This window comes from Portunus trituberculatus, chromosome 16, assembly GCF_017591435.1.
Source record: "Portunus trituberculatus isolate SZX2019 chromosome 16, ASM1759143v1, whole genome shotgun sequence".
In the NCBI taxonomy this organism is placed as follows: Eukaryota; Metazoa; Arthropoda; class Malacostraca; order Decapoda; family Portunidae; genus Portunus; species Portunus trituberculatus.
In genome coordinates this window covers 12,521,099-12,528,598 of record NC_059270.1, presented here as the reverse complement: position 1 = coordinate 12,528,598, position 7,500 = coordinate 12,521,099, and the positions used below count along the sequence as shown (strand labels likewise).

Genomic DNA, 7,500 nt, shown 5'->3' with positions numbered 1-7,500 from the left:
TGTATGTTGTTGTGGTTTGTGTCATCATTTTGCAGCGCTCTTTTATTGTTGTGGTTAGCGTTGCCCTAGATGAAGCTGAGGTTTAAAGGGATATACGCATCACACCCTCTCTCCTGCCTCAGCATAGCCCACGCCCTCCCCCCAATCCCTTAGCTGCCTCGAGTCCACCAAACCCATTATTCTGATCTGCCTCAACTTCCTTTGCCTCCACCCCCCTTTTCCTCCTATCCCTCCTCTTCTTCTCTCCCGCACCCTCTCTCTCTCTCTCTCTCTCTCTCGCTGTCATTCACCTCAGCCAGCCACTTACTACTACTACTACTACTACTATTATTTTTATTGTTATATATATATTTTTTCTATTTATTTTTGTTGGTATTTCTTTTTCTTGACGAAGGTTTAGTTGTGTGTCTTTAGGTTGCTTTATATTCTATCATTGTTTTTTTTTTTTTTTCGTCGTTCTTGCTGTTATGATTTTTTCTTTTTTTATATATGTAGGTGTAACTATTTCATTTTCATATTTCTTGTTCTATGAATCTCTCTCTCTCTCTCTCTCTCTCTCTCTCTCTCTCTCTCTCTCTCTCTCTCTCTCTCTCTCTCTCTCTCTCTCTCTCTCTCTCTCTCTCTCTCTCTCTCTCTCTCTCTCTCTCTCTCTCTCTCTCTCACACACACACACACACACACACACACACACACACACACACACACCATATGCACTCCTTAAGCCCATTCGTTCAGCCAGCAGGCAGAGTGAGAGGTGGCGTTGAAGGGGGAAGGAGGAAGAGGAAGGGGGAAGGTAGGAGAGGGAGGAGAACAGACGAGACTGCATCCTCCCTCTCACCCACTCATCTTCACCACAGTATCATCCTTTCCATCTCACGACTGCTTTGCGCTTCTCTCCGTCTCTCCGTTACTACCTAAGTCTGTTCTCTTTCCCCGTCTGGCCGTTTCCGCAGCTTCACACTTCCCTGCTTCTCCGCAACACCTCATCGTAAGACGCAATTTCTCTTCCTTCCTTCCTTCATTCATTCCTTCCTTTCTTTCTCTCTTGCGTCTCCTCAGTACTTCATTGTAACAGTATCTGAGTTATGATATGAATCGAGTCATGTTTTATTCTTATATTGTAGCTTTTGCGTTCTTTTGTGTTTTTTTTTCCAGTCTCTTTGTTCGTTTGCTATCTCTCTCTCTCTCTCTCTCTCTCTCTCTCTCTCTCTCTCTCTCTCTCTCTCTCTCTCTCTCTCTCTCTCTCTCTCTCTCTCTCTCTCTCTCTCTCTCTCTCTCTCTCTCTCTCTCTCTCTCTCTCTCTCTCTCTCTCTCTCTCTCTCTCTCTCTCTCTCTCTCTCTCTCTCTCTCTCTCTCTCTCTCTCTCTCTCTCTCTCTCTCTCTCTCTCTCTCTCTCTCTCTCTCTCTCTCTCTCTCTCTCTCTCTCTCTCTCTCTCTCTCTCTCTCTCTCTCTCTCTCTCTCTCTCTCTCTCTCTCTCTCTCTCTCTCTCTCTCTCTCTCTCTCTCTCTCTCTCTCTCTCTCTCTCTCTCTCTCTCTCTCTCTCTCTCTCTCTCTCTCTCTCTCTCTCTCTCTCTCTCTCTCTCTCTCTCTCTCTCTCTCTCTCTCTCTCTCTCTCTCTCTCTCTCTCTCTCTCTCTCTCTCTCTCTCTCTCTCTCTCTCTCTCTCTCTCTCTCTCTCTCTCTCTCTCTCTCTCTCTCTCTCTCTCTCTCTCTCTCTCTCTCTCTCTCTCTCTCTCTCTCTCTCTCTCTCTCTCTCTCTCTCTCTCTCTCTCTCTCTCTCTCTCTCTCTCTCTCTCTCTCTCTCTCTCTCTCTCTCTCTCTCTCTCTCTCTCTCTCTCTCTCTCTCTCTCTCTCTCTCTCTCTCTCTCTCTCTCTCTCTCTCTCTCTCTCTCTCTCTCTCTCTCTCTCTCTCTCTCTCTCTCTCTCTCTCTCTCTCTCTCTCTCTCTCTCTCTCTCTCTCTCTCTCTCTCTCTCTCTCTCTCTCTCTCTCTCTCTCTCTCTCTCCTCTCTCTCTCTCTCTCTCTCTCTCTCTCTCTCTCTCTCTCTCTCTCTCTCTCTCTCTCTCTCTCTCTCTCTCTCTCTCTCTCTCTCTCTCTCTCTCTCTCTCTCTCTCTCTCTCTCTCTCTCTCTCTCTCTCTCTCTCTCTCTCTCTCTCTCTCTCTCTCTCTCTCTCTCTCTCTCTCTCTCTCTCTCTCTCTCTCTCTCTCTCTCTCTCTCTCTCTCTCTCTCTCTCTCTCTCTCTCTCTCTCTCTCTCTCTCTCTCTCTCTCTCTCTCTCTCTCTCTCTCTCTCTCTCTCTCTCTCTCTCTCTCTCTCTCTCTCTCTCTCTCTCTCTCTCTCTCTCTCTCTCTCTCTCTCTCTCTCTCTCTCTCTCTCTCTCTCTCTCTCTCTCTCTCTCTCTCTCTCTCTCTCTATCTCTCTCTCTCTCTCTCTCTCTCTCTCTCTCTCTCTCTCTCTCTCTCTCTCTCTCTCTCTCTCTCTCTCTCTCTCTCTCTCTCTCTCTCTCTCTCTCTCTCTCTCTCTCTCTCTCTCTCTCTCTCTCTCTCTCTCTCTCTCTCTCTCTCTCTCTCTCTCTCTCTCTCTCTCTCTCTCTCTCTCTCTCTCTCTCGTCAACACTATCGCCAAACTGCCATGTCAGACTCTCTACATGGCCTCCCCGCCGCTCGCGCTGATGGTCAACACGACTTTCAAGAATGAGTGAGGTGTTGATTTGCAAGTGTTTGTGTTTGTGTGTGATTAACGGGCTCTGTCTCTATCTGACGATTTGTATTCTCCGGGTGTCTTCATGTCTGTTTTTGGTTTTGCATTGTCGATTTTTCTTCTTAATTTAGATAGATGGCAAGTAATCGTAGTGTAATCAATCTTGCAGGCTTGTTGATCGTGAGAGTTGGAGATACATATAGATAGATGGATGAATAAATAGATAGACAGACAGGTAGACAATTGGACAAACAGACGGGTAGATAAAGCATAGGAGGAATTATAGACTGATATGCAGGCAAGGAAATTAATGTAACAATATAAACAAAAACACCATATTATCTTCAGCGTGTCAAATGAAAACACGCTTCATTGGAATGCTACACCGACGCAGGTATTCTGAAGCAATCTGTACGTCAATCACCTTAACTATAGCGGATTTCTTTTTTCACATTCTAACCAGTTTCCCTTTTTTTCCATGCACAAAAAGGGAAAAGAGAAACGGACGGGCAAATCCTCTTGGCACGCAAACCTCCCTCCTCCTCCTCCTCCTCCTCCTCCTCCTCCTCCTCCTCCTCCTCCTCCTCCTCCTCCTCCTCTTCGCAACCCATATTCTGAAACACCTTTTCGCCACACCTTTACTACATTCAAAAGACTTTATTTTATAGGTCAGGGATTTTAAAGTTTGTTTTTTATATTGATGTGACAAGTTAACAAGATCTCAATATCAACATTTGTATAATCTTTTTTTTTTTTTGTCATTGGCCAGTTTTCCCCTCTTACTTAAAAAAAGAAGAATATATGAGGCGGTTCCTTTCTCTCGCCATGCCGAGGGAGGTAAACATTGCTGCCACGTGTTGCAGTGAACCCCCAGGTAAGGTTGCATCTCTGGGCTTGCATGCCTGCTCTTCCTGTCGCGCTGTTCCTGTGTCGGTGTGGACGGTGGTGGTGGTGGTGGTGTTGGTGGTGGTGATGGTGGTGGTGGTGGTATTTGTCGTCTTCATCTGTTTGTTGTTGTTGTTGTTGTTGTTGTTGCGTTTCTTTTCTTTCTTTTTCCTTTTTCTTTTCGTCATTTCATTTCTTTTTTCGTTTCGTTCCTTCCTTTTTTCCTTCTACTTTTTCTTTTCTTCTTCTTCTTCATTCTTGTTCTTGTTCTTCTTCGTTCCTATTCCTCCTTCTTGTTCTTGCTCTTCTTGATTTTTTCTTGTTCTTTTCCTGTTTTTTCTTCTTCATTTTCTTTTTGATAGTGGTGGTGATGATTGTGGTGATGGTGGTGGTGGTGGTGGTGGTGGTGGTGGTGGTGTGTCTTCTCTATTTGGCTAACTGTTGCTCGTCCTCGTTCATTACTGGTTATGAAGATAAAGGACTGTTGTTGTTGTACCTGCAGAATGTCGTGGGGTGTTAATTTGAAGAGTAGATACAGAATAACTGGAATCATTACATATCAAAACTAATTCTTCACAGCTAAATAATATGACTTCCGCTGTTCCGCTGCATATTGTGTAGTTTTTTAACCATTATATTTTATGTATAAATTTTTAGTGTGTTTTAGAATTCTATTGTATTTTTATTTTAGACCACTGATGATGACATACTGAGATGTCGAAACGTCTGATATATAAGGAAGAAAATGGTTAGAAAATAAAGATGTTTGTGTCAACGCTATTCTGTTTCTACTGAAGCTGAGGTTCCCACGAACAGACCTGTCTCTGATGAAGAGTAGATAAAAGGGAGAAAGAAGCAAAAAATTCTCTTATAGTAGTGTAGTGTATTATTGACCTTCGATTAAATTTTTAGGGAACTTCCAAATCCCTAACACAAGGAAAGAATAAAAGGAAAAAGTATAAGACACACCATATTAGCCTGAGACAAAACACATGAACAAAGCCAGCCATTAAAGCTTATTTACTACTGACGCTGGAACAAAAATTTAGCAAATAATATTGCAACAAAAACTTTCATAACTCTGAGGCGGACAGCAGCTCCTTCCTTATAAGCACAGGATGTATTCAGAGGACTCCGAGCGAGACTCATGGCCAGCATCCCCCAAGCCTGACGGTCATGGATGAGGAGTAATGGACCATCAAATTTACCCACAGCCTTTCTGAAACCAAAGCCAACGGCCAATGAATGTAATTATGTGTATGAACATCGACATTAGTGTTATTTTTGTATGCACCGTCGGCTCTGTGTATTATAAGGTGGTTGACGAGTTACACACACACACACACACACACACACACACACACACACACACACACACACACACACACACACACACACACACACACACACACACACCCGCACACACAAACAGCCTTCCCGAAACCAATCTCTCCGATGAGTGATTGTAATTATATGTGTGAAGGTCGACATAAGTATTATTTTTGTATGCATCGTCGGTTGCGTGTATTACAAATATAGATAGACAAGGCACACACACACAAGCGCACACGCACACGCAAACCTCTCCCCCCTCCCCTCCCTTGAAACCAAGCCACCTGGTGAATGATTATAATTACATGTGTATTATTCTCGCATGCAACGTTGGTTATGTACATTATAAGTAGTTGAACTAGTCGCTCACTTACACACACACACACACACACACACACACACACACACACACACACACACACACACACACACACACACACGGCCCGGTAGCTCAGTGGTTAGAGCGCTGGCTTCACAAGCCCGATGACCGGGGTTCGATTCCCCGGCCGGGTGGAGATATTTGGGTGTGTCTCCTTTCACGTGTAGCCCCTGTTCACCTAGCAGTGAGTAGGTACGGGATGTAAATCGAGGAGTTGTGACCTTGTTGTCCCGGTGTGTGGTGTGTGCCTGGTCTCAGGCCTATCCGAAGATCGGAAATAATGAGCTCTGAGCTCGTTCCGTAGGGTAACGTCTGGCTATCTCGTCAGAGACTGCAGCAGATCAAACAGTGAATTAATTACACACACACACACGGTTACAATGTCTGTCTCGTCTTCACCTTCCGAGCGATGAATAACGATAGCAGCCCAAGCAAGTCATGAAGCAATAGTAATTAACACACTTGCCGGGCCTTGGAGGGGCACGCGAGGCTACCATGAACACCTGTACGCTTCACACGGGCCGCAGAGGTGGTGTAGTTACTTTGCATCAACATCACATCTCGCTACATTCAGTCAAGAGATCCATTAATTAAACTCGGTTCATGTTCCTCACGTCAGTAGTGTTTGTGATGTCTGGCAGCTGGTCCTTCCGTTAGTTAATGTTGCTAGTCACCCGTTAGTTCTTTTTAGCACCTGGGCAGCGGGTGGCAGTGCCGGAGAAACGTTCTTAAGATAGTGCTTGTGGTCGGAGTAATGCATGCAGCGGCCGCCACACGCACCACATCTCACTAATAAAGGGAATAATAATAGTTAAAAAGATCTTGCGCAGAGGGTGACGGCCGCGAAGTTTGTGTGTGCAGCAGTGGCGTGGCGGCGGCGGGGCGTCAGCTGCATCCTCTCCGGGCTCGTAGAACAGAGGCAGGATTTGGGAAGGTGGTGATAAAACGTCAAGGGGAAATGTTACGTTTTGTGTGTATGCGATGAATAAAGTGATGACGGTGAGGATGGTGACGTCAATTGTAATAACGATTATGATGCACCACCACAACAATGAGCAACAGTAATATCAATAGTAACAATCCACCACCATCGCAAGAAAAAGAAAAAATAATAACAAAAACAAAGAAGACGAAAGAATAAGAACAAGAACATGAACAATAACCAAGAAAAGCAAGAACAAAACTACAAGTAAGCAACAACAGCAACAATAACATCAACATCAGCAAGGCATTAGCAACAACAACAACAACAACAACAACAACAGCAACAACAACAACAACAACAACAACAACAACAACAACAACGGCATTACCAACATCAGCTTCAGCAGCAACAGCAGCAATGACAACAACAACAACAACAACAACAACAACAACAACAGCAACAACAACAACAACAACAACAACAACAACAACAACAACAACGGCATTACCAACATCAGCTTCAGCAGCAACAGCAGCAATGACAACAACAACAACAACAACAACAACAACAACAACAACAACAACAACAACAACAACAACAACAACAACAACAACAACAACGGCATTACCAACATCAGCTTCAGCAGCAACAGCAGCAATGACAACAACAACAACAACACCAGCGGCAGTAGCAGCAGCAGCAGCAGCAACAACAACAACAACAACAACAACAACAACAACAACAACAACAACAACAACAACAACGACATTACCAACATCAGCTTCAGCAGCAACAGCAGCAATGACAACAACAACAACAACACCAGTGGCAGTAGCAGCAGCAGCAGCAACAACAACAGCAACAATAACAACAACAACAACAACAACAACAACAACAACAACAACAACAACAACAACAACAACGATAAAAGACAAGTAGATTCGACACATAGTGACGGCTCCCTGCTTGATGAAGCAGTCATCCTATCTATATTTTAGATACCACGATATTTCTACACAAGGGATATAATAGTAAACATCATGGCCAGAAGTCCCCACGTGTCAATTAACCACACTTCCTTTGTCGACCCCACTCGATGGCCGACTCTTCATCCCCAGAGGCAGAGAGATGGATATATATATATATATATATATATATATATATATATATATATATATATATATATATATATATATATATATATATATATATATATATATATATATATATATATATATATATATATATATATATATATATATATATATATATATATATAT

The 7,500-nt window shown here is 43.5% G+C and overlaps 1 long non-coding RNA gene across 1 annotated transcript in view; it reads left to right on the top strand.

Moving 5' to 3' along the window:
• LOC123504621 overlaps positions 1 to 7,500 on the top strand; it is a 191,196-nt gene that overhangs the window by 87,550 nt on the left and 96,146 nt on the right. The gene's annotated exons all lie outside the window — the stretch shown is intronic.